Raw genomic sequence first — 26,161 nt, 5'->3', positions numbered from 1 at the left:
ATCTCCTTTTGGACTTCAGTTTACTGTAGCTGTCTGCCAGAGTCCTTCTAGAGTCTGCCTCAGCAATCTGCCAGGGAGAAGACAAACATCATTTGGCGTTATCTCTGCTTCTCAGGAGCAGCCGGGAAGGAGGTAGGAAAAAAGACAGGTGGCCCAGCGGCAACACAGACAGACTGAGGCAGACTCATGAATTCAGTCAACATACAAACACAGACCCTTCTTCAAATACGTGCACACACATAAATCTCAAACTCAAACACCCACCGTCGCACATTTAAAACTTCCACTGCAAAGACGGGTTGTGCAGTCGAAGTGCACCGTGTTTTTTTTTTGCTGAGCAGGAAAAGATAAACTGGCTACAGGCAGCTGCAGGAGCATCAGTGATGTGGTAAACAAAGTACCGCAAAGATAATTTCAACGAGTGTGACTTAACCAGTAGTTTCCATTAAAGCCGAGCAAAAGGATTTACCCAGTGGCAATATTGAATTCTGCGGCTGCCACTTACTGAGGGGCTATAATACACCATCATCACAAAAGGGGGATATTCAATACTTGTATCTCATGCAAGATTGCACATGTGGGCAATGAGATTGCAACCATCTCCTCAGACCACTTTTCATGAGCCAAAGTCAGTAAAAAGTCAAAGTCTGTCAGCAGTGGATTTCACAGAGCACTGGTGCCACGGAGAAACACAATGTCTCTACAGCGCACTGTGTGTTCTGGTATTTGTATTCACAGCGTACTGGAGCTGCCTGTGGGGGAATGTGGTGGCTTAAAAAATATGAAAAGCGTGTTAGTCTGCATATGAAATGGGTTTTTTCTGTCGCTGACACACTTAAGACTTTGTAATATGACATAGGCTCGATAAGTAGTAGTAGTTGTAGTAATAGTATGTCTGTGTGTGTGTGGGTGTGTGTGTGTGTGTGTGTGTGTGTGCCTGTATTTCTGTCTCTGTGAGGACCAGTTTGAGTTATAGAACTTAAGTTTTGGGAAGGTGACGACATTTTGGCCAGTTCTGATTTTTCCTGACACAACTTTAATGTGTGTTTTCTTGCTGACTGTAGTCTGGGTCAGATTGTCTGACCTACAACCACCCTATAGTACAAATGGACACACACACATAATCATCATATCCATAGGTTAGCTTGATATGCAGACACACAAGATTTGCTTGTATAAAAAAAAAATATTTATAAAACTTTGAAAATACTGTACACTGAATAATCAATTCTAACGAATGAATTTACTAAAAGCAGCCAATGTGTTGTTTTATTCGTTTTTGCCTTCCTTGGCAACAAAAATCGCTCATGGAATGATTATTTTTAATATAGTAAAGATATATTAAAAAGGCAAAAAGGATTAAGGCGTACTGGATTTCCTAGTGTGCTAAGAATGTAAACATTTGGTGAATTTGTTGACCAAAAAAGTCAAATTTTGACTACAAATGAGTCTCTACCCATTGTTGAGAAGAACCTTGAGGAAACTACAGTGCAGCGGAGGAGCCGAATAGCAGCATTTTGCACAGCAGCTATAGAGAATGTGGAATGACTGACACTCACAGTGTTTGTGAAAAAAAAAAAATCTGGACAAAATCTGCTTCTTTACAAATGAGTCATCAATTGCTAGAAAATGGGAAAGGGAAAAGCGAAAGAACAGTTCATCCACCAGACTTGTTGAGACCAGTAAAAGACAGAGAAAATGCATTTTTTTATGGATCCATTTTTTTATGGGTCCATTTTTTTATGGACGGACAAAAACCTCTCAGTTGAATAAATCTCAATAAAACAATCCCCTTTCACGCAAACAGTGCTGAGTTATAAGCAGCTTATGTTGTTACAAGTAAGAGCTGTGAAAACATTTTGCGATGACGGAAAAAATTCCCCTGTTCCGCAGCGGTCACGAAAAAGGACAAGTGTGTGTCACGGTGAGGCTGTTGTGAGCAGTGTCTGATGTTTCATTTCTATTCTTCTCTTCAAACACAGAAACTCGTTCACAGTGACCACAGTCATCATCGCAGCAGCCAGTGTGTCTCAAGCAGCTTAAAGGGAAACTTGACCCTGAAAGCTATTATTACGGTATAGTTAAGTACATCAACAGCCTTCAACGTTCAGCGTGCTCAAGGGGCTATTTTGTGATGTCACAATCATTTACCTTTTTGGTTAAAGTCCTAATCTTTCCTTAACCCGCCTCGTCAATTTCTAATTCACTCAGCTTTTCTCTGCATTTTCCAGAATTACTTCAAACAACTCCCTGAGAAATTGCCAGAACTCGTTGCCTTCACCAGTGCTTTTTATTTATAGACGCAACGGGCAATACAGCATACTAATCGCAATCCTAAGACAGTGTCTCCCTCGCTCAGTTGTTTCTCCGCACCAGGCCGTTTGGAATTGCTGACAAAATTGGAGACGTGGGCAGCGATTCGGGGGTCTATCCTGATGTCTACCAGCGATGTTTTAGATTGCAGGTATTACTCCACTTGAACCCAAATATTTTCCTTAAAAGGTGTCAACAATATAAAACAGTTTTAGGTTTCACAATCTATACCACAACGGTGTCAAAAGATAGATTTTCTCTTCGCTTGTACTGCCGCTTTGTTTCAGTGATTCTACTGGATGGTATTGGAACCTCATTTGAATTGAAATATTAAAGCCTATGATATCATATCTTGTGCACTATTCCATTATTTGTCAGCATGACACACAGTATTCGGGTATCTTTGGAGAGTGGGTCAGCCTTTTTCACTAACCGCACTTCTAACAACTTACACATGTTCAAAAAACAGAAAGGTTTATGGCCACAGCAGGCCATGAAGTTGTCTCGAGGTGTGAACACAGAGGGCAGAAGGACCTTAGGCTTGACTCATTGTTATTCATCGTTTCCCCTCTCTCTCTCTCTCCTTCACTCTCTTCATCACTCTCTCCATGCCGTCATTGAAGCGGGCAGGTGAGTGGCGGCTGATCACCACACATCGTCCCCTACCTTTGATCTCCTGTGGCGTGGGGCTCTAGTCCATCTTGCATCACAGGAGGCTTGTCTGATCGGGGTGGTTGTGGTGGCCACTTAGCTTCTCCTCATCTCACATGGACATACAGTGTGTGCCGCGGGCGCGTACGTGCACACACACAAAGCCACGCGGTGCGAGCTCCGAACGCTGTGCTGCTGAGTATAGACACTGTAAAAGGGAAAGAGAAAAGAGGTGGATGAATATGAGGCATATGGACACATTCAGTGAGTACACTTCATTTCACACTGTAGAGTTTTGATAATTCAAGACATAAAGACATCCTCGTGTGGGAGCATACTTTACAAGAAATCAAAAAAATGCATAAAAGCATTGGAACGTCTCTTGAGAGTCAACGTATTTGAACCCAAAAATGCGCACGTGGCACGTGGTAGATCCCAATTACCTCTGTCCCACTTAGAGAGACTCAATGACACAGAGACACTGACTGTTTGCTATGGCCTTCTGCCTCATCGGTGAGGTCAAAGTCATCCGAGAGACAGACAGTGAGCTTTTCTTTATATTCAATGACATTTGAGTGTGACCTGCGTACAGGAGCATGACCTAATACCACATACAGAACTGAAGACCTAATAAAACAGCAAAATACCGAAAGAAGCATAAATTCTCTCACACTTAAGATGAACGGTCCAACTATGACGATGACAAAGAGAGAGAGAGAGAGAGAGAGAGAGAGAGAGAGAGAGAGAGAGAGCGCTCTACGACGAAGCAACGATGCAAAACACAAAGTTAGAGATCTTTTTCTGTTTTTAGGAGAAGTATAATTCGGATCATTATGGAACTGTGGCGAGACAAATTGGACCATGGCGGACCAGAGGAGTGCAGGTGATTAATGGGAAACGCTGTGTTGGCCTATTGGTCTGTTTTATTATGTTTAACCGTCCCCGTTTACGGCAGCGCTGCAGGTGTGTGATGGTGTGTGAGTCCTCGTCTTCTTGTCTATGTTGCTATTTGCACATGTAAGAATAAACCCCCTTGCTAATAAGATGTTTGGGTTTCACTCGTCCATTCTAAACAGTACATTTTGAATCTTGTCGGTTAAAGGTTGACTTCAAAATGAATATCCATAGTGAGGACAGACGTTTATTCAACACACTGTAAGTTTGGAATCACACTAATAAACTACAGTGTCAAAGTTCATGGTCCCATTTCGCTGATGGTCTTTTTTTTTACTGTTTGTCCCTTACTCAGGTTAATACACTTCCTTTTTATATACTGTAGCACTTCAAGCATTCATTCTACCACTGTGTGTACTCCTGAAACTCACCAGCGTACGAAACAAGGCCCAACATACAATACTGTGAGACAATTTCCACGGTAAATGAGAAAGTAAATGTCACTCGAAGATGAGCATTAATCTCGTGTCATTGCATCTTAATGGCACCCTCACTCAGAGGAGGATTAAACCTCTCCCCAGAGATCAACCTTATCACGGGGAAATCTCCCTCCGTTGTCACAGCGTATGCACACGCAGGACCTGCCATGTCGAATATGAACTACAGTGAGGCTGTATCTTTGTGTGACCTTGTTATGTGTTCATTTCTTCATATCATGAGCAGATTCCCAGAATCATTACCTCACCACCTAAATCTGCCCTCAGCTTCAAAGGTTGACAAGTTATTCTTTTTTCACTCTTTATACGTATTAATAAGTATTTCGGGCAAACGTCATCTGGGAGACGCTGTCTGAGAATGTCCGCTGATCACCTTATCGCATCTCGCTCCTCTCTTTGACAGCCACCTTTTCACCCCATCCCACTGTTGTTCAGATAATGTGTTAACACTTGTGGTCAGTTGACTCCTTTGTGACCCTCCTCTCAACCAGGGGTATAATAGAGTTACAGGCTGCTCTGCGTTTCACAAATGTAATTTCTTCCAGGGATGGAAAATAATGTAATGCCCTACTCTTCAATGGGATTCATTTTTGCACAAAAACGTGTGCTACCAGAATAATGTGGAAGATGTACAAGTGAGTAAAGCTGTAAAATGCAAAGTAAATAATTCTAAAGGAAAACATCATTGATGCAGAAAAATGTTATCGCTGCTGTTTTATCGCTATTCGCTGCTCACATTTGCCCATCTAGGCAAACCACATGCTGTTACGTTGTCAATAAACAAGGGTTTAGTTCTGGTGGTTTGTCTTTTGCAGTATTGATCTCATTAAGTTTGGCTGACTCCTCCGACGACATACTGTAAAACAGATTAATACTGCTACTTTGTGATGGTAACGGGGAAACAGGGATTCTGCGAGCGCAGCTACTTTACCACCTTAGATTCGACCTGAGAGTCCTGCAGTGGCTCAAGCACATTTACAGGGATGGATCAATTCAAAGCATTCATTTTATTCCGTCGGGAGATCCACGTGTAATTACTTGCAATACATTTTGCATTATGTGTATCTGGCTTGAGAAAATTCAGGGCACAGAATAAAAGGTTAGATCAAATGAATATTTGAAGTTCTTAGAGGGGTGGTGGGATAAATAATGATGGGGAAACTTTTGAAGTGCTGACATATGTAAAGTTTCAGCAGAAAGGATATTGTTGCTGAGTTTCCCTTCTGCCTGCTTTTCTCCCCAACTCATTTCCCTCCCTCTTTATGCTTCCTCCCCTCTCTCTCTATCCTTCTATCCTCCTCAAAGCTTCAGGCTGATGTATACAAGACAAAAATACAGATCCCATTTCCTGTCAAAAACCAACTAGAGGACTACAATCCCCCTTTTATTGCGCCTGCCCTTACCATTAATAAAGAGCATGGTAACTTTAACATCTTTTGAGTAATGGCATTTCATGGCCAGTCTGAAGTCCGGCCTCAACACATCAAATAAATTGTGCTGTTGCTCTTAAATGTCACTGTTTGGATTTATTTCACATCATGTGGAGTCTGATTGGGATCGTAAAGTTGCAGAAAATGCAATAAAGTGAATCATAATCTGAAAATTGCCTATATGAAAGTAGAATACCAGACATATACTCTGATTAACTTCCTGACCGCCGATTCGTTTTAAAACAAGATGGTTTTAAAGTTGCCATTGGCTGTTATTCCACTGATTATCCAAGATGCCTAATACATTTGCAAGTAGCTGCACCAAAATATGTGCATACAAATATGTACGGCGGAGAAATAAGCAATTATGCTTTGGTTGAGAAAATATCTGCTTGTGCTACGCTCGACAGACCTGACTAGCTGTGAGGCACATTTTAAAACATACACAACACGGCCGCCACACTGTGAAAGCTACTTTATGAAAAGCCCTTGTGAAACAGTTCTCATGTACTATCTGGAAAGAGAAATTATTAGCCGCGGGCTTCAATTGTTCTGCAAAATCTCGAACAATCTTAACAGAAATTTGGTTTGTATTAATTGAAGGAATAGCAGGCTGACATGAACCTGTGCTCTCTGCCCAGACAATATTCAAGATTCAGAAGCACATTGAAAACACTCATCTTTTGCAAAGAGATTACAAAGTAATGATTTTTTTTTATGATGTAATAAAAGGATTTATTGTTGGCTGAATTCTATTCAGCTTCTTCGGTTTCAGGGTGAATGTTACTTTAGTCACACGCTAGTCACAGAATGGTAACCTACTCTATGGACGTATTTTAATCTGTGCAGTTTTAAGATTTGTTTTTGAGAGCAGATAAAAACTAGCTCAGGATAAGCCCATGGTTTAATGACGTTATTATTGAGTGGATACAATTGCATTTTTATTACGGAGACTCTTTTTTTCACCGCCTATCAAATTTAAACTAATCCAAAAAAAAAAGGCTTTTGCTTAGGCGCTGAATACAATGAATAGCAGTTTTAAAAGGGTAAGCAGCACCCATAATTATTTCTGTAACATTAATCAGATCAAATATCGTTGCTGCCGTTTTTACCTCAACAAAGTTCATAGTTAAGTTTAAAAGCACCAAAATGGCACTGGGCTGCGATGCGAGGACGCGGTGATTCTGGGCAAGGACAACAAAACCATGAGGTCTAAAGGATCCACTTCAACTAATGACCACTAATTCATTCCCACAAACAAAAGAGGGTAATGCAAAGTGACCTCAGTCAATTATTTTTGAAAAACAATCTCCGTATTGTCTTTTCATCTGCTCCATGTACAACTTTGTTGTAGTTAGTTGTATCTTAGTTTGCAGCCGATCATCTCAGAAACTGATTTCTGAACAGATTTCGGTGCGATTTGGTGGAATATAAGCAAAGAGCTGGCCAAATATGATTATGGCATTTCCTACACTGTAGGGCGTTTCCTATGTAGTACAGTATGTTAGTATTGCACTTCCGTTGATAATTTTTAAAAAATCAGTTAATTATCAGTTAAAAACATGGAGAGAACGGATTCTTATGTGTGCTGTTTATCATAGCTGTCAACAAGGCACTTAATGAGCGTCTGTGTATACTGCACAGTGGGTTTGTCCTTGTATACGTGTGTGTGTGTGATAATGTGCATGCAAATTAAAGTGAACTCATAAATGCTGCTTTTACTTCATGAATAAAATCCATCAGCGCTTGGGTTGAATGGATTTTTCATTTGTCTTTCTTCTTTAATCGCCTCTAAAAAAAAGGGAATGGGTGAAAAAAGGTCTCTGAGCAGCGGTTTTATAAAACGCTGTCCTCATAGCAGCCTTATGTTGATTTACTTCTAAACATGTTTTGTTCTGCAGCCGTATATGTCATATGCAGATTGATATTTCACCATGAAATCAATGTAAAATGGAAAGGGCAGGAGGGCAGTATGGATTTTTCTGTTTTTGCTCTGGCACGGCCATCAATCCCCATCGGTAATCTGGGAAAAGGGACAAACAGCAGAACGAACAAGACAGCTGCTACGAGCTGCTGCAGCAGAGATGACTGTTAGGAAGGTTTTGATTTATTTACCCTTTACAGTGCAGCAAAGCAACCCTACACTCCCAACACATTTTTCTGTAGGCCATAACTGAGACCAAAAGTTGGACATCTAACTTTGTTTAGGACTCACTCATGCAGGAGAAGCTTCGAGTGTCTCAGGGAATCCAAATATATTGTAGTTGAAAGACACGTGTCACCACTGATTCCAAAATCATGGTCAAAACACCAATTTTGCCACGGATCCAGACAAAGGGGCAGATCCAGGAATTTTTGATTCACTTTATTTAATGTTGTTGATAAAATTTCACATTAAATAATGCATGGATGTATTTAGGGGACTGATATCTATGATGAGTGGCAGTGAATCGACCCATTGATAAAGACCATGTGATGTGATTGAAAGCTGACGAAGAAACGTGGAACTTGAAATAGATCTCAAATTGTTGAGTCAGAAATAGTGTGATAAAACACAGAAGTTCATATTTTTTTCCCCATCACCTTTAAAAGTATACATAAGGTCACTATGACAGAGTTTTATGAGCACTTTATGAGCACTTTACTGAAACGGACACATGGTAGCTTGAATTTAAAGACGAAAAATTGGAAAATTATGCATCTCGCCTTTACAATAATTGATGTCTAATGTTTCTATCTGAAGGCGTCACGGTCTGTCAGTCAGCTGGTGTTCAGCCCTGCCATCTCTCTGCCGCTGTTCTTAATACTGAACTTAATGCTGGGCTCTGCCTCCAGTTATGAAGGAATATAGCTTCCTATCGGTCTGCGCCGTGACCCCAATTGGAGAGCCATATTCAATGCAACACACAGGAGAGATGAGAGGCAGCAGTGAGCTGCCCAGGCAGGCTGCAGGGGACAGATAAAGCTTTTAGAATTCACGAGCTGTCATCACACCGTCCCTGATACTAACCCGCCCCACTCCTCCGCCATCAACCCACAGGTGGCAAAGGGACATTAGGTGAAACGCTGTGTACAGTGACACGAGAAATATGCAGGTAGAAGTAAACAAATCCTCACCATTTCTCCAACCAACCCACACAGAATTTAGTGGACATTAAATATTCTATCCTGACAGGCAAACAGATTTAATCAAAACAAAGCAGTAATCCACCTATTGTTTATTAATCTAGCTTCAGAACCCTTTTACACTGACTGTGTAAAAAAAACAACAGAGAAAAAAATATATATATTTTAGCTAAATATGATTACACCACATCTGTGAGGGACAGGGGGGATGGGGGGAGCATAGCAGATAAAACAAAGGGAGATTATCAAAAGGTAAGTGGAAGATATAAAAAGGGAACAGAGAAGAAATGGAAAGTTGGTGATGGGCTACAAATTGGAACTGGGTTAGAATAGAAACATGGTCTTCACGATCAAATACACACTATAAGTGCTACATCCTCATTTCAGCAGGATAAACTTGAATTGATTTGTGTTACGGGTTTTGTCCTTCTGTAACTGTGACTAAGACACAGTCATCCACTGGCGGTGAATATTTGAATGGACCGAGAGCAGAATAACCTTGATATTTACTAATGAATACACTAAAGCCTTTTCTTTTTACAAACAATCAAAATAAGCATAGGGCAGCCTAAAGAGCTTCCTTACCAACATGCCTTATGCTCCGTAGTTGCCCCTGCTGTATGTTTTTTTCAAGGCTGCACATTTAGCTGACGGGATAAACATATGCATGCTTTGTGACAGTGTCTGATTATGTGAGGTTGGCATCTCTGGCTTGGACCTTCCAATAAATGGGACAGTGACAAATCAGAGCAGAGCAGTGGGATACAGCGGACTGTGGATGTAAAGATAAGTTGACAGGAACATGAAATGCATGGACAGACAACGCATGCATGAGGCGGGGGGGGGGGGGGGGGACAGACAGTAAGACTGAAAGTGGAGATGAGAGTGAGACTGAATGAGAGAGGCAGAGAAAAAAAGAGAGTAAAGGATGAACTGGAGGAGAGAATATAGAAGTAGCAGCCGGACGGGGAGTGCGTATTAGGAGCTGGAGAAGTTGAGTAAGTGGCAGACTGCCACGTTGGGCATTGCAGGACAGAACAGACTCATTTAGGCGTCTGCAGTCGAGGCTGCTGAATGGCAATAGTGCTTCCTCTGCTGCTGGTTTCAGGGACGTGCCTAGAGTATTGAGTAGCCTTCTTCCTGTGGCCAGGGGCCTTAAATCAGTTCTGCACAAGACACACCAATCAGCAGCTGCACACACACACACAGACACACATACACACACACACACACACACACACACACTCCCCCACTGTTTCTTGCTCTCGCTCCCCCTTCTCATGGCCAACAGAGATGTCCCATTTGCTCACCCTGGGCTGAGACTTAAGAAGACAATATTGACCTTGAACTTGACAACATTCAAGACAGAGAGAAAGAAAAAAAAATGGATTTTGTAATGTGGAAAAAAAAAGAGAAGGTACCAGCCAATAGGGAGCCTTAAAAAGACATCCAGATATGACAGTGCTGAGGCCGAGTAAGGAGGATTCTCACAAAACTCCAACTGATGTAACGCTACGGACATTCAGGAAACCGATGAGGTAGACCCGATGTGTACCGCTCTGCCACGGAGGAGGGGGTTTCAGAAGGACTCTTTGGATCCAGACGCCCTGCGAGCGTTATTGAGCAACAACAGCGCAAGGCCTTCACAGTGCTGATGTGTCCTTGCTGCTATCCCCTGGGTGGCCGAAATTACAAAAGCAACATGACTTTGAATCGTTTTGGGCTTTTACCCTTACCTGAGGACGCCGGGCGTCTGTGTACCCTGTAGTTGTTCGTGTTCATTTATAATGCATGACCTGGAGTACAATATTTTTTCTCCAGGGTACACAGGTATATGCATAATTTACCACAGATTCCATGAAGGCAGACGGCATAAAGCGCTACCTCTGGAGGAATGTGATTTGTCAGGAAAATCCGATTCTACGGGCGACTGAAATTTCACTGATTTGTATAAAATAAAAAAATGTCTACAAAATGATTTTTTTCAGAAGATTAAAATTTCTTCCTTATATTCTCTACTGACACATGACCTCCATAAAAAAAACATCTTATTTTCACGGAGCAGAAAATGACCACTAATCTGTTTTTATGAATGGAATGATATTCCTATAAATATGTATTATACATATATCTGTCATACTGTATGTCAGTTCAAGGTTTGGCTCAACAGAGTTTTAATGGTCCTTCATGTCCAAAATGTTCTCGTCACAACCAGATTGTATTGTTTTTCTGAAATCACTCCTGGGACAACGCAGAATTTAACACATTTTATCATGTCTGGTAAAGAAATCTTGAAGGCATTGCATTTTCTTCCAAATCAGACAGTTGTCATGGTTTTAACTCTGAGAATTCAGCATGTCATTCACTACCACTACACCGCCACAAGAGCCAGGTATCGCATCACTCTATTACTCTCATTAAACCAAGGCTGGTCACGTGTCATCTGCCATTTTTTGACCTTGATCATGCCACACACAAGAAAAAGTTTATTCATTCTACTCGAGGTGTAGGGCAAATGTGAATTATGTTCTTTACTATCAACATCCTGAAAAGGAGAAAACACTACATTTATCATATTTTGTTTCTGTTATTGAGTCTTTTATTTATATTCAAATATGCACAAATGATGAAAAATATTTTGGTTGTGACTGGAAGATTATTACGGTGAACATATTTCATCACCTCTCTTCCTCCTCTCGTATGAAGCGATTCATTAACACCTTTGTGCGCCATGAGATAATTTACACACTCCTGTGATTATTATGAGCTGCGTGCCCCGAGCACTCCATAAAGTGTCTGTCCTCTCTATTGATCCAAGTCTGTCTTGCACTCGAGTCTCCGGTTGCTCCCCGTTTTGTTTTGCATTCCCTTTCCTCCCCAACCTGTTCGCCTATTTGCAGCCAATCTGACACACACACAGACGACCACGTCCCTAATGGGACTTTGATGAGTCGCTTGACCATGAAGACGATCTGACTTTGAGGAAGGGCCTTGAGAGAGTTTAATTTATGAATACATAAAAAAGTTTTAATGTCAAAAGGGCCCCTGCATTTGCGTGAGTGTCAAGTCGTGCATAAAATCAACAACATAATAAATGCACACACACACACACACACACACACACACACACACACACACACACACACACACACACACACACACACACACACACACACACACACACACACACACACACACACACACACACACACACACACACACACACACACACACACACACACACACACACACACACACACACACACACACACACAAAGCATTAGGCAGCTCAAGGACGGAGCAGAAGCTGGAATAATTTCATTGATAAAAAGATAGTTACTTTACACCGTATGTGTGTAATATGTGGTCAATGTCGTCTGTCTATAGAATCACTTTTAAAATACATATTAAATCAATAGAAATGTATTTTGAGAAAAAAAAGGCTATAAGCAGCAGGGCATTTCAGGTGTTAATTCGAATATTTCCTCCATTTTCTTCAGATATTGCAGAGACATCATTGATCCCCGTGATGAAAGACAATATCGTAGAGGCTTAAGGCTGCAATAATTCATCAACTCATCTCATAAATTTTTCATGAACCTTATCTTTTTGGAGAAATTGTTTTCTTACACCACAAACCATCATCTTAATTATGATTTGAACCTGCGAGCTTAAATCTTAAGGCCTATTTGTAGATAGAATCAATAGCGTTGATGAAGGGGCCGAGGGTGTTAATGAAAATGTGATTCTAAGTGTAATTATGCATCTGTCGTATTGTTCCACTGATGATCCTATTGCTATGCCTTTGATCCACACATGAGTCATGTGTTCATAGGTGTCAGATTATCTGTTTCATTCATACTCAGGCTGTTAACAGTATTGATCCCGAAGTGACTCAGAGAACTCTTGATTTGATTCGAGGAGAGAAAGGGGGCTTGTTTTCTTCCCCAGCGTGACGTTCTTAACAAGCACACAAAGAGGAGGATCCACACTTACTGATCCATGAACTGCAAATTGTGTCATTTATTGTACAATAAAGTCAACCTTCCTGTGAAAAATGATGTACTAAGGATAGAGACAAGTTCTTTGCTCTGCATTTCCGAGCACCTTGCATTTTCCACCGCGATTTTGTCGAGTACCAACAGACGTGAAATAAATTCTAGGGGAAAATAATGAAGGCTCTTACTCGCTGGTTATTGCAGCAAAATGAGGTGGGCCCACGAGCAGTGCATGAGTGTAAGATATATTTGCTGTCACTTGCAGTTCAGTTAATTTCCTCAGTGACTCTGTCTTGATTGCCTCTCAACATATTTTATCAATAGATGAGCACAAGTAGGTACTATATAACATGAAACATGTTTTTAATGTTCATACATTGTCAGTTGAAACAAATTTTACTTCCAAGATATTCTTTGTCATCCTCCTTGTACTTCCAGTCATACCATGAGACAATAGCAGGTTTGTTTTAAACACTTGCTGGTAAGAACAACTGGTTCATTTAGCATCCAAATGTTTTTCCTACATAGTGAGGCTGCACTGTGCATACTTTGCCTAAAGCAATATACAGTACATTAATAAAAAATTAAAAAAATAAAACAACACATGATTCCATAAAAATATTATAGTAGTTCTTACAAATATAATTCTTCTTATTAAAAAAATATCCCTCCAATAACAGAGAAGACAGCGTTGATTCTTTCGGGGGGGGGGGGGGGGGGGGGGGGTTTGCTTCACGTAGGAGAAGAACTTTAGCCTGGTAACTGACCTCTGAACAACTGCCAGCATCTCAGATGTGTTCAGGGATTCAGATAGGTCAGGAGCTAACAGTTGTTTAGAGCTGTGTGAGAGTTTGGTAGATGCGATGGGGAATGCGGATGCCGTCTTCCAACATGGCTGAATATCGAGTTACATGCATGAACCTCTTGAGACAGGTGACATTGAAACAGCTATAGAAGCAGCCTTGCAGTAACACGTCTTTAAGCACAAGTGGAGAAACGACATACTACAAAGGAATGAGAGAGAGAGAGAGATGCAGAAATGGTTTTCCAGTCCGACTCAAGCTGGGGACGTGGCAATTCATGGTCAGCATCTTAACCATTAGGCTGGCGGTGGTCTAAAATAGTTAGTCTCTTTGATCAATGTGACAAACATCGAGTGAACATCTCCTTGCAACCGCTACCGCAGGTTCTCCTTTAGCTGGAAGACGACAGAGGGACAGATGATGAGAAAATAACACCCTCTTCCAACAAGAAATCTACCAACATGAAATGACTGTAAATGCCATTTCAGGTTGATCATAAAGCGCAATAAACCCTGACCCTCCAGATCTTCATATCCCTTTCCTTCCGCCCGCCTGGTTCTCTTCCGCCTGCTTCCTGCCCAGGCTTCCTGTTTCACCTTCTCCCATGTCTCTTTTCGATCTCACCCACCCCCTTTCCTGACTCCCATCCTCCCTCGGCCTCCCGGCTAATTTGATCATCTAAAATGCATATTGTCTGGCAGTAAATCGATTTACGTCTTCCAAAATGAAGTCTGAAACCTCAAGAGAAGCCAGATGCTCAAAGTTGGCACGACACATGTTGGTGCCTATGACATAAACAGACCAAATTTACACAGTAGGTTTTTCTGAGCTCATTTCCTATTTTTGTCCGTTTGTTACTAACACCCTGTTATCGATGCGCCCGATTTTTATGGGCAAACCACGGACCAGGAAATTAAATGTTGGAGAAACGGATAAAAACACAACGCGGAGTGAGTTTACACTACAAACATTTCTTAACTTCACTTAAAGGCACATCGCCGATTCAATCGACAACACAGGAAATGTGTTTAATATCCACACAGTCAAACACACTACTGACGGAGGCTGACAGAACAAGATCAATAACATGGCAGCGCTGATACTGGACCTGATAATGGATGTGCATAACAATGTGTGCTGAATTTTAAACTTGGTGCATACGTACAAGAGCAAATGATGAAGTCGGATGAAAATACAAAATTTGGCAAACCTATTTAAAGTTGTAGCAGGATGTTTTCTATGTATGTAGAAAAAAACAATAAGAGAATTGACAAGTCGACTGAAAGCAGGACATCGTTTTTTTTACACCTAGCCTGTTACCAAAAGTAAGAGGGTGAAACAAGGAGGTCAAGGAGGCATGTCAATATTATTTGATATATTACACCATACCACAGTGAACATGTGAAAAGAGCAAGTAGAGTGTTTGACAAATACTTTGCTTTATTGGGGAAATAAACTAGCCTTGTAGTCTCAGGAATGTTTGCCCACTAAACTGAATTTTGTTTCCCTTTTTTCTCTCTCTCAAAAACAATATTCCAGAAACAAAACAACGCTATTAAAACCCCTTTTTCAGATGCCGTACCTATGATCGTTCTGCACAGCAATTCCTATCTAATTTGACATGAGAGGAATATGCCTCTGCATTTGCTTTCCATTGATCAACTTCCTCTCTCAGATAGCCAGTCATCTCTGCCTCCGCGCTCCAGGGTAGGGCTGATCTGAAGCTTCAAACAGATCAGCCACATATTGGGCCACCCAGTGGTTTCACCCCAGGCCACACGGTGGTTTCACCCCAGGCCACAGAGTGATTTTAACATCACTTTATCATCATTTTATCATGGGCTGCTGATTTTCTTTCCTCTCCTCAAGCTCAGCTCCCCTCCTATTGTGCACGGGATCATTGGATCATAACTGGCCAGCTGTTTTCTTTGCCCATAATAACCCATAACCATCGACTCCTCAAAGATAGGCGTAGGTCACACGACCTGAATATGATTCTCCCCCATCACTTTAGTCATATTTTTGTATTCGGTTGCACAGCATATTGCTTTTAATGATCCTTGTTGACATCTTCATTTACTACACTGAGTGTCCTCTCTTTCAAATGACGGCAATCCCAAAGGCACATAGGTCGAGTGATGATGTGGACCATTTTGTGAACAATAAACCCTAGTTGATCTCTCGCCATTAGTAAGCTAACATTATAACAAGGTTACATTTTCCAAGTCATTGTAATACATATATTTGTTGACAAATACAATTACATTTCTGAAAGAAAATGAATATTTCGAGTCTGACACTAATAATTTAGGCTAAAAACTAATCTGTATAAGGCCTTGTGTAAGCTCTATGGGCTCCACAGTTTTAAAAGGTTTAACATTAAATCAATGATTGTACATCTGATCTGACCAGACAGGTCATATTACGACGTATGTGGTCGTTTTAAAGGCCGCAGACCTCAAGCGGTAGTTATGTAGGCTAGAGGTCAGTGTTGGACCTGGTAACTCTGTCAAGTTTGTGTATATTAAATGGATTTTCTTATATTCTGTTAAGTAATTGTGCCCATTCTCTGCCACGTCACCCTAACCATCACCCTTACCTTTACAAGCTCATTAACCATGTGTTGGTAAAGCAAATAGACCCGAAATGATGTGAGGCTGTTGTTTTTACCACATACAACATAGTTTGACATATGAGTTGGAGGAGTTGTTGATCTGACAACCACTGTCCCTCCAATTGCTGAGATCCATAAATCATAAAAGTGTTTATGGGCAGGATAATCATGATATTTAAATCCAATTCTGGCTCAGAACATCTTATGCTCGTCTAGTTGGTTGAGAATTTTCGTTGTTGAGACAATATGACAAGACATTTGCAACGTCAGCAGTAAAGGCATCTGTACGCCTGTGGCACCTTTCCTGCCTTCCACAATGGCAGCTGTCTCAGGCTGTGATGTCGACTGCAGGCCCTCAGTACAGCGGGACATCTGACAACACCTGCTATTACACATGGTATGGGACACATGCCCAGCACGAGCCTGAGGGCAGCACTTGTCATGTCTTCAAACAGGGAGGATTTACCTGCACATTTTGTAAACAGCATATAACCAAATCCCCGAAACATGGGGGACATCAAGTGCTTCCTCTTCTCCAGAGCTCTACCTTTGTGATTAAAGGGGATGACATGACACCCATAGAGAGACGGCCATCACACGCCAAGCCTGTTCTCCCAGCAACGTCCCCCTCCCTTGTTTCCTCTGCTCTTCTTTACATTCCTCTGTTACGGCCGTTTGCGACTAGTCAGTGACTTGAATTTTATCAGCCATCACCCAAACGGAGAGGAGAGCAGGCAGAGACAGGCAGTGCTTACATTGTTGTAATGGTCAACCTCACCAAGGGTGTGTGTGTGTGTGTGTGTGTGTGTGTGTGTGTGTGTGTGTGTGTGTGTGTGTGTGTGTGTGTGTGTGTGTGTGTGTTTGTGTGTGATTCAGAGTGACATTATGATGTCACTCTGAAACACATCATACTGTCTGTCATATTCATTGGTTTGGAGTGTCTGCAAAATCACCAAGTCCTTCTGTCTTATTAAACCCCTAGGTCTCTGAAATTATCTTAATGATCAACGCTGCTTTCCTTCCGTACCATCATGTTTTCCTTTCTGGTGCTTTTCACTCAATCCATGTCAACGTTAAGCATGTTATGAGTGTGTGTATTTTTGGAAGATTAGACGAATGGGAATTCATGTGAAAGCTTTCAATATCAATCACAAACTACAACATCCAAGGCAGTGTGCATTAAATATCATTTTTTCTTTTCAACTTCTCTGCAGAGTGCCAAAAAAAGAGGACAACCTGCATGCTTAAAGCCCCCACCCCCCCAAAAAATTTAATAAATAAATAAACATTTGAATAAACATGATAAAAGCAAATCTTCCCTGAGGAAATCCACCACAGTAATTGCACTGAACGAGATAATGGTGCGCCGCCTTTTCCATTCCTGTTTGAAATTTAAAAAACAGCCTGTTCGAAATTTTTCAACCCTGGATGTGGAGGCGTTCTGCTGACTGCCCCACAAATGCAATTCATTGGAATCTCCACCTCTCCCAGTCTTTCACAGCCACTCCATCATGTTTCTATGAGATAAATGGTCCCGCTCTACAGAACAAATAATTCTTTTGCCTGAAACGTCTTATGTTTCATTTTCCCACATTTGCATAAGCTCAAGTAGATGGATGCCATTACTGAAATAGGTCCATCACAGCTGCCTGCCATCAAAGTAGAGGATGAGATTGCACGGTAACTTATCTTTCCTCAACTCAACTTTGACAGAGTTGGTCATGATCAGCCTACCTGTGTCTCACGAGGTCCATGCACCCAGATATAGACATGCACACCCCCCTGTGTTGCTCTTGGCAAACCCATAAGGGCAGGAGAATGTGCTTGACTAACAGCTATGTCTGCACTGGACCACAATTTATTTTACCGAGATGACCCTCTGGCTGATCTTAAGCGCGGTATATTTACAATCTTTGACAGTTTTAATTCTCCAGCACTGACATTATGAAACCACTTTCACATTTTTTGTGTTTGATGGGTGCATAAATACGCTCTCACAATTCAATACGAGACAATCTGGAATCAAGATGTGAAGGATCGTGGACAAAGTGCACTCGCTCATCTCTGCGTGGGTGTTTGTGTACACATCACTCTTCTGTTGCTATGTGTGCACTGACAGAACATGTTACACCAAGTAGATAGAATTAAGCCTCTTGCTTACTTCGTCAACAAAAACCTGCACTAACATTTTCCATAATCTCCATAATCACATGTATAAGAATGCTATCAGATAACTTTATCTTCCTTATTTACATGGTGTCTGAGCATTAAGCACTTTAAGGTTAAGAGGCAGGTTAGAGACTGTAAATAAATTCAAAGCGGTCATCACAACCTCTCTCTCACACACTTGGCTCTCGTCGTGTCATTCGTACTCTCGCTCCGCACAAAGTGCCCATTAATATTGATAATATTGGACACGGTCCAGGATGAAACTGTAGAACTCAGCACCACCGCAGTCATTTTCAAAGATCACGTAGTAATATTTTCCACTACTAGAGAGGAGCTGGCTGCCATCTTGATATTAAAAGTTATGGCATCATAAACAAGGCCTGTGCAGTGTTCTGGCTATGATCTTAGCCTTATTCAATCCTACTAATGAGTTTTTGATGATAATCTTTAACTACCTGACAGGCTGTTAGGATGACGTAAAGTTGTTTTCGAAAATAAACAACACTTTATTTTAATTTTCTTTTTCTTTAATGTCTTTTGTAACTACTTGCAATTAAAAATGCATTAGATATTTTTTGATAGAGGTCTTGTTTTACTAGACTAAAAGACTGAAAATACAAAAAGATAACCTTTGTTTATCTTGTAAAAGATGTAGCAGCAATGTCTTCGTGTCGACCAACTCCAAACGGACGTTTAACTATGTACAGTGTTTTTATAGATCAGATGATCAACACTGACAACATACAAACAAGATCTGAATCGGATTTTCGACAAATTACGGTTAATGACAAAGCAGAGTGACAAGTTGATTAAGGGGAAAGTAAATCACTTCCAGGTTGATATGCCAGCTGGAGGGAAAATCCTGCAGAGAGGCAACAGAGACTCAAACGTGGACATCACAGTAGAGAATGTAGTAACACAACACACAAGCCCACACACTCCCTATGTCTTCATGTACCTCCAAACCGAATGTTTCAATACACCAATGGCCTCACGCTGAAGGCCACCTTCCTAAACACAACAAAAGGCATACGATAGTAGGCGGCAGCTGAAGCAAACATCCCGTCCCTCCAGGATTCGTCTTGCCATATTTCAGGTCCTGTTTTGCTTCCCCTGTTTACCTGACGTCACCAAGGAGAAAAATAACAAGAGGAGAAAACAGGAAAAAACAGCAGTTCAGTCAGAAAAGGGAATTGGCACATAATCTTCACTATGTGTCAGGCAAAAGCTGCTTTTCGCACATGCACAGCAACCCTGAACTTTTCTCGACACCAAAGAGCTGCACATGTCATTGCTTTGTGTTCAAGACTTCACGCTGCCAGCTCGCTAGGACAAAGTCAGAGTGTAATGTTCGTTTGAGCCAAAGTGCAAACAGTTAGAGGGCTGAAACTGGCTGACACTCAACAAAATCCAAATACAATACCCTGATGTGATTAATATGTTAATCAACATATTGAGGTTACACTGGTTTTTTAACTGCGTCCTCAATTTCGCTCATTTGCCATAGGCGTTCCAGCCGTATACTAGGTGCTGACCTGGTCTTCTTCTATGTCTATTTGAAAGGAGGACCATTATACACACTTCAACAGAATAGCAGAGGACATTTGAAAGGATGAAGGCACCGCAGACATCACAAAAGTGTCCATCACTAAATATAAAAGCTGACCTTGGAGCCGAATCGAGTGTTCTGAACGAGAGGCTTTTTCACTGAGCTGAATATAATTCTCCATGTAAGCTCACATCAGCTCAACCGCCTCAACAATCAGAATTATTGTTCTACAAATGCATGTTACAACAACATTATGTATTAAAAAAATGTTGGTACTTGGTGTTTGTGGATAATTTGTGTAACAGCTTAATTCGTTATTATCTTTGCCAATGAGGAAAAGTGACACTTGTCCCAAAGAAGATTCTATCATTCTTTCACACAGAGAGATACGATCTGCAGCTAAAGCTACAGACATATCTTGAAGGATGTTCTTACATTAAATAAGCAATAAAGACTCAAACTCTTATAAAATTTCACATACTCGTCGATTTGCCCCTGTCCCGGCTGGCATCGCAAAATAACTCTCCAAAACAGCCTGAACACACTGGAAGTAATGTTTTCGCTGCAAGTTATTTCCTTTTTCTTTTTTCTTTTTGCACAATGAAATTGGCAGCAGGAGCTCAGCAGGGCTGCATCACAGTGGTCCATCCCTGCAACCTTCTACAACAAGTATAGTATCTTTGCTCTATCATTACAACCGCCTCCTGCTGCCAGAGATGGTAGGAATTTCATATTTTAGCTTTGAGTAGTGTTTTTAGTATAGCTGCTTATATGCGGAAAAGCCTGTCTGGACTCGGCCCCCTCTGGAATATGACTATTACCTGCTTGCCTACATGGCTGTGGGGAAGTTGAGGACTTGATTTCACAGCTAAGAGGGTCTCTTGTAACCTAATCTGAATCTATGTCCAACTGGATTTAGTGTGTTCCCTAAAATCTACAGCACACTTGTAGGGAGTCGCAATGTCTACAGCGTGGAGAATATGAATTTAAATGGAAGGCCTTACGATACCACTGTCAGAACTTGTCAAAATAATAAATGTAAATTGTAAATAAACACTGTCATTGACTGAACTCTGCATTTCACCTTAAAGTAACAGGTAACACCAACAACAAAGGGGGATATGAAAACATAACAGTGATCTAAAAAGTAGTATCTTGTTAATGTCCATGTGTTTACCATGTCGTGTTTATTTTCCATTTACTGATCACAAGCACCAGTGAAGGGTGAAGGGCTGAATCATGACAGGTCCCACTGTTCTAATCGCACACTGGGAAAAAAAAGTCACCTTTTGGTTTTTTTACGAAGCAATTTAGTTTAACAACATAGCAGTTTGTGTTAATCAAAAGCTACAGTGAAATTAAATTAAAGTAGTCAAACTCCTTGAAAAACAATCTCTGATAAATTCATCTCACCTGTGACTTCTTTTATATGTTCATTATTTTACTCATTTTTATACTTTTACTTTTAACCACAGTTTAATAACTGTTCACAGCTAAATACTAATTGCTATGATAATTCCTTGTGTACCTTTGTCAGATAAGAGCTGCCTTCAGAAAGTATTCAGAAACCTTCCACGTTGTTCACTTTCTTTTTTGTTTTTAAGTCTTGCAGCCTTATGCTAAAGTTGAGTCAATTCACTTTTCCTCTATCAGTCTGCACTCAATATCCCTCAATGACAAAGTGAAAACTGAATTTTAGTTGACTTTTTTGCAAATGAATAAAAAAGGGAAAAACTCAAATATGACATTGAAATAAGTATTTAGACCATTCCCTTTGATTCTTGAAATTTAGCTCAGGTGCATCCCATTTCTCTTCTCTTTATCTCTGAGATGTTTCACCTGAGGTAAAGTCAATGGACTGGACATGATTTGGAAAGGCACAAAGCTTTTCTATGCAACTTCTGGCATGCATGATCACATTTGGCTCTAATCGGCCGCCAGGTTAACCAAATGGATACTTGAAGTTGCATTTTTCCGATCTCAAAATAAAGATCCTGGATTTTTTTGCTGGGGACAACTGTGGATGTACTTCAGTGGCCCGACCGTACAAGAAGGGAACTTCCTTTTGAAAGTGGTTGCCGATGGTCTCAGGTGGCCATGCTAGAGGAAAAGATTAAACATTAACATTCAGGTCAAAGCCTCTCCGGGTTTATCGCTGATGCCATTACTGCCTGTAAGCACTTTGGTGCTATCGCCCCTCGGGATCGGGCTATTACACCTCTACGGTCGCACAGAAAAACAACATGTCCTGAACAATAATCCTTTGTAATAGCCACCACATGTTCAAGACTAAAAACAGTTTCCTTTCAGAAAAGGTGAGCAGCATTTAAAATCTCTGGAGTAACACAGGTTTCATTAAAACTGCCATTTAACCCTATAGTAGACCTGATTAAGACTGTAACCACTGCTCTGTAAAGTAACAAGAATGTTTTGTTTTTTTTGTCTTAAATGAAATGTCACAGACAAGATTTCCAAGGTAATTTGTCATTGTTTGGTTAAATTAGATATTTTTTCAGTCAAACATTCTGCAGTTATGTTCTAGGGTAAAACATTTCTCTCTCTCTCTCTCTCTCTTTAGTTCCCACTTCTTTTTCTGCCAAGTGCTCTGCAGCAGGTGAACAAATGTAGGCCACTTTGTGGAGCACACTGAAATGAGCATGTAATTCAGCACTGCTGTGGTAAGCTACTCGGTAAGACAGAGCAGAATGTCAAGAGTGGAGGATCACAGTTGAGGAGTCTCGAGACAGGTAGAGTGACACATTAAATGAAGGAGGGGAAAAAAAGACTTTGTGAAGCAAACATATCAAGTGAGCTGACATTTGTGGGACATCAAACCTAGACAAAAAAAATACTCCAGCAAGCACTCTCATACCTCCATGTTGTTCTGGTTCTTACTTCAAGAGGACACTGCTGGTTTACCTTAAACAGGATCATGGGCCAACCAGATAAAGACTGAAGGGAACCCCCAAAAATATGTTTGTATCTCTCTGATTATGTAGATTGGAGATGATTATCACATAATGAGATGAAAAAAAAACTGTTTATCAGATGAGTTAAAGGGGCAGTAAGCTATTCTGGAGAAAACTTGTTTCTCTATTTGTTCTGAATTTACTGCTCTGGCCCAAACCTGCTCCTCGGTATAGGAGTCCGACGCACTAAACACGAGGCAAAAACTGCGGAGTTGCGGCAGGGTCGTGTGGTGAGGTCCGCAACATTTTTTGGTTCTCGGTTTATGGAGCCTGGCCTGCTCCGAAAACCCCGTTTTTTTACAAAACCTTTAAAACTTTAGAATCGTTTACTGCCCCTTTAAAACAGCAACTATAACATGTGTGCGTCCGCTATTCTGTCCCTGCATGTTTCTGTCCCTCCCCTGGGTCCCATCTCAATGATCCAGTAACAAGCCATCTGTCATTGTCATTGTAATTAATCTGGTGCTATTTAGTGGATAATGAGATGCTGTCGTGGGTTTTGTGCAGCTTCACTTCCCAGAGACTTGTTTCTCGTCGCCGCTAGAGCGAGGAGAAGAGGGGTGGGAGGAGGAGAAAGGATGCAATAGAGCCGTACTCTGCGGCTGGTGTCGGTGTACAGATGGTTGGGATATTTACTCGCCAACGTTCACCTGCTCCGAGAACGACGCTCATCACTTGAGAATCAGGCATTCACGACACGAGTGCTTGAAGCAATCAGCAACAAAGAGGGTTTATGTCTTGGGAGGCGTATGTACACTTGTCTTCCATCCACACAGGACATGTCGCTGATAGACGTGGAGATGGTTTTAAATTATGTGAGGAGGCATATGATCTAAGATTGTTCCATATTTACCAGATTATTTATGGGAGAAGGTGTCAATTCTACTGAAGCTAATCTGGCAGAGCCTGAGCACCAGTCGCCTCTCAGAAAAATCTGTTGCAATCGCATGTGGAAATTAACGCCGGACTGGAAGGACTGCTCCTGCTTGGGGATGGAAATTGCCCTGCCACATGCAATATTTCTTGCTAAGGTATTGCTCTCAACATTCGCAAAATTTGCTAGGTAGACAAACACATTCCCACTCGCTGATGGGGACAGACAGTGTCAGGGCCTGTGAAATTTCACACGTAAACACCGTGAATGCAGGTGATCTTCTTCAATTCCACTGTGGGCTTTATGTATTACAATACCTGCCACTGGCTTTATTATTATATCTCACAGTTTCTATAACACTTCACGACGGATCTGTGAATTGATCGCACCTATGGAATATGTATAAAACAGAGCATTGACGGTAGAGAGGGGTGATATGACGGATATAAAAATAGGTCTTTTTTTTTTTTTAAATATAGAATAAAATCAATCAATTCCATCAAAGAAATAGCGCCATGTAATAGTACCAGCACAGCCGTGAAAATAGAATGATGAAGAGAAGGCATGTAATTTGACAGTCAAAGGAATGAAGCTATTTAACATAATTTACTTTATTCAGTGTGAACGACAGCATCACTTTACTTCTCAATCATGTTGGCTGTTGACAGCGACCCACCACTGCCCTGATCCAATCAACTCCCGGAAAATGAGGTGAGGACATGACTGAGCAGAATCTGAGCAGAATTTTCAAGGCGATGAATAAATGATCTTTGTGAGCCCTGCTGGTCTCTTCATTATCCAATTATTTACTGCCAAGGGCTTTCACTATCAGCGTTTGTTACCAAAACCATTTCAATGATAGATCTGACCCACTCCCTCTCTGTCTCCCTCTCTCTGTTTACCGACAGAGAGCTGAGGGAGACAACCCGCTGTCTATGGCGTTATATTTGTGGCTCGTTCCTGAGCAAGTACAAAATGATATTTTCGACGAGAATTTTTTCTTGTTTGTGGAAACGTTATGATTGGACACCTAACAGCCTATCGGAATTGACCTTTCTCCGATTGGTTGATTTTGTGACAAATAAATTGAGACAAAAATGCCAAAAGTGCCTATCTTTTCTCTTCAAAATATAATTTTTTGCTTGCAAAATATATTTTCCTGTGCTCCTTTTTCTAAAGTTGCTCGCTCAGGAAAGAGACACAGATATATCACCATAGTCGTCGAATCAACAACCACTTTGTGCAAAAGCTAAATATCACACGCGCAAAAAAGGCCTCAAGTAAGGTATAATTCAACAAAAAAAGGGCGATGAGTAGAGGACTCAACACAGTGTGTCTACAAGGGGCTACAACTGCACCCTCGTTGGGTAGATTGATGGTTGACACTGGAAGGTAGTCGGTGGGTGCTTGAGTCAAGCATCATTACTGTGGCCAAGCACCCCAGGTATGTGGTTAATGGCAGTAGAGAGAGCGGTGTGCATGTGTCCCAGTTGCTCAATGAGGCTCTGCAATGTGTTTGGGGGGGGGGGGGATAGAAAACAAGTGGTGATCTTTCCACTGAACCACAATGTAAAGTAAAGTGATCATCTGAAGCATGCAAATACACCATTCAAACCTTTGAGCTGAATTCAATTATGTCATTAGCGAGTCAGGATTATCATTAGTTTGACATTAAGGTGTTCAGAGATTCCAGGAAGGGAGACAATTTCACTGGGCTGCACAAACTCGATTTAAAAAAAATGGCTCTCTGAGAGTTTTGGGATGATGAGTAGCAGTCAGAAAAGACTGTGAGATCAAGGCACACTGAAAATGTGCTCTGCACTTCCAATGTGTGTTCTCATTAAAGTTGAATAGGAATAAAAGGCCTGGAGGGGGTTTAGTGGTGTGAGAGAGTGCTCTTGATTAGATGGAGTACACACTATTCCTAATGACTCCAAACATGGCCCTTTCCAAGAAAATAACAATGCTGGTGGGCAAATCCTCCCAGGTGAGTTGGTGCCTGTGGTCTGAATGAGGGCTGACACAGTTTGACGTGGACAGTGCTATGAAAATTATTGCTGCATCGCTTCTGTCCTGCGAAGGCTGATTTTCTGGGCACATTAATCAGAGTGTCAGGACAGCAGAAGACTTATGAACGAGCTACTGTACAGTTGGAGAAGGGGACCACTCTGGGAGATACACAGACCAACTGCTATACCATCTTGTGAGCGATGGGGGGATGGATTCTGCTGCTGAAAATATTGTGCACTCATTTCTTTTTTCTGTTTCTGTCGT

The 26,161-nt window shown here is 41.2% G+C and overlaps 1 protein-coding gene across 5 annotated transcripts in view; it reads right to left on the bottom strand.

The window, feature by feature from the left end:
• grik4 (glutamate receptor, ionotropic, kainate 4) overlaps window positions 1-26,161 on the bottom strand; it is a 234,857-nt gene that overhangs the window by 172,451 nt on the left and 36,245 nt on the right. For all 5 annotated transcript variants that reach the window (XM_035622334.2, XM_035622333.2, XM_035622331.2 and 2 more), the window contains one exon: window positions 2,980-3,172. The gene's annotated coding sequence lies outside the window, so the exon portion shown is untranslated. The remainder of the gene's footprint in view (window positions 1-2,979; window positions 3,173-26,161) is intronic.

The sequence above is a fragment of the Scophthalmus maximus genome, chromosome 11 (genome assembly GCF_022379125.1).
Source record: "Scophthalmus maximus strain ysfricsl-2021 chromosome 11, ASM2237912v1, whole genome shotgun sequence".
Classification (NCBI taxonomy): Eukaryota; Metazoa; Chordata; class Actinopteri; order Pleuronectiformes; family Scophthalmidae; genus Scophthalmus; species Scophthalmus maximus.
This window is presented reverse-complemented; position numbering and strand designations above follow the sequence as displayed.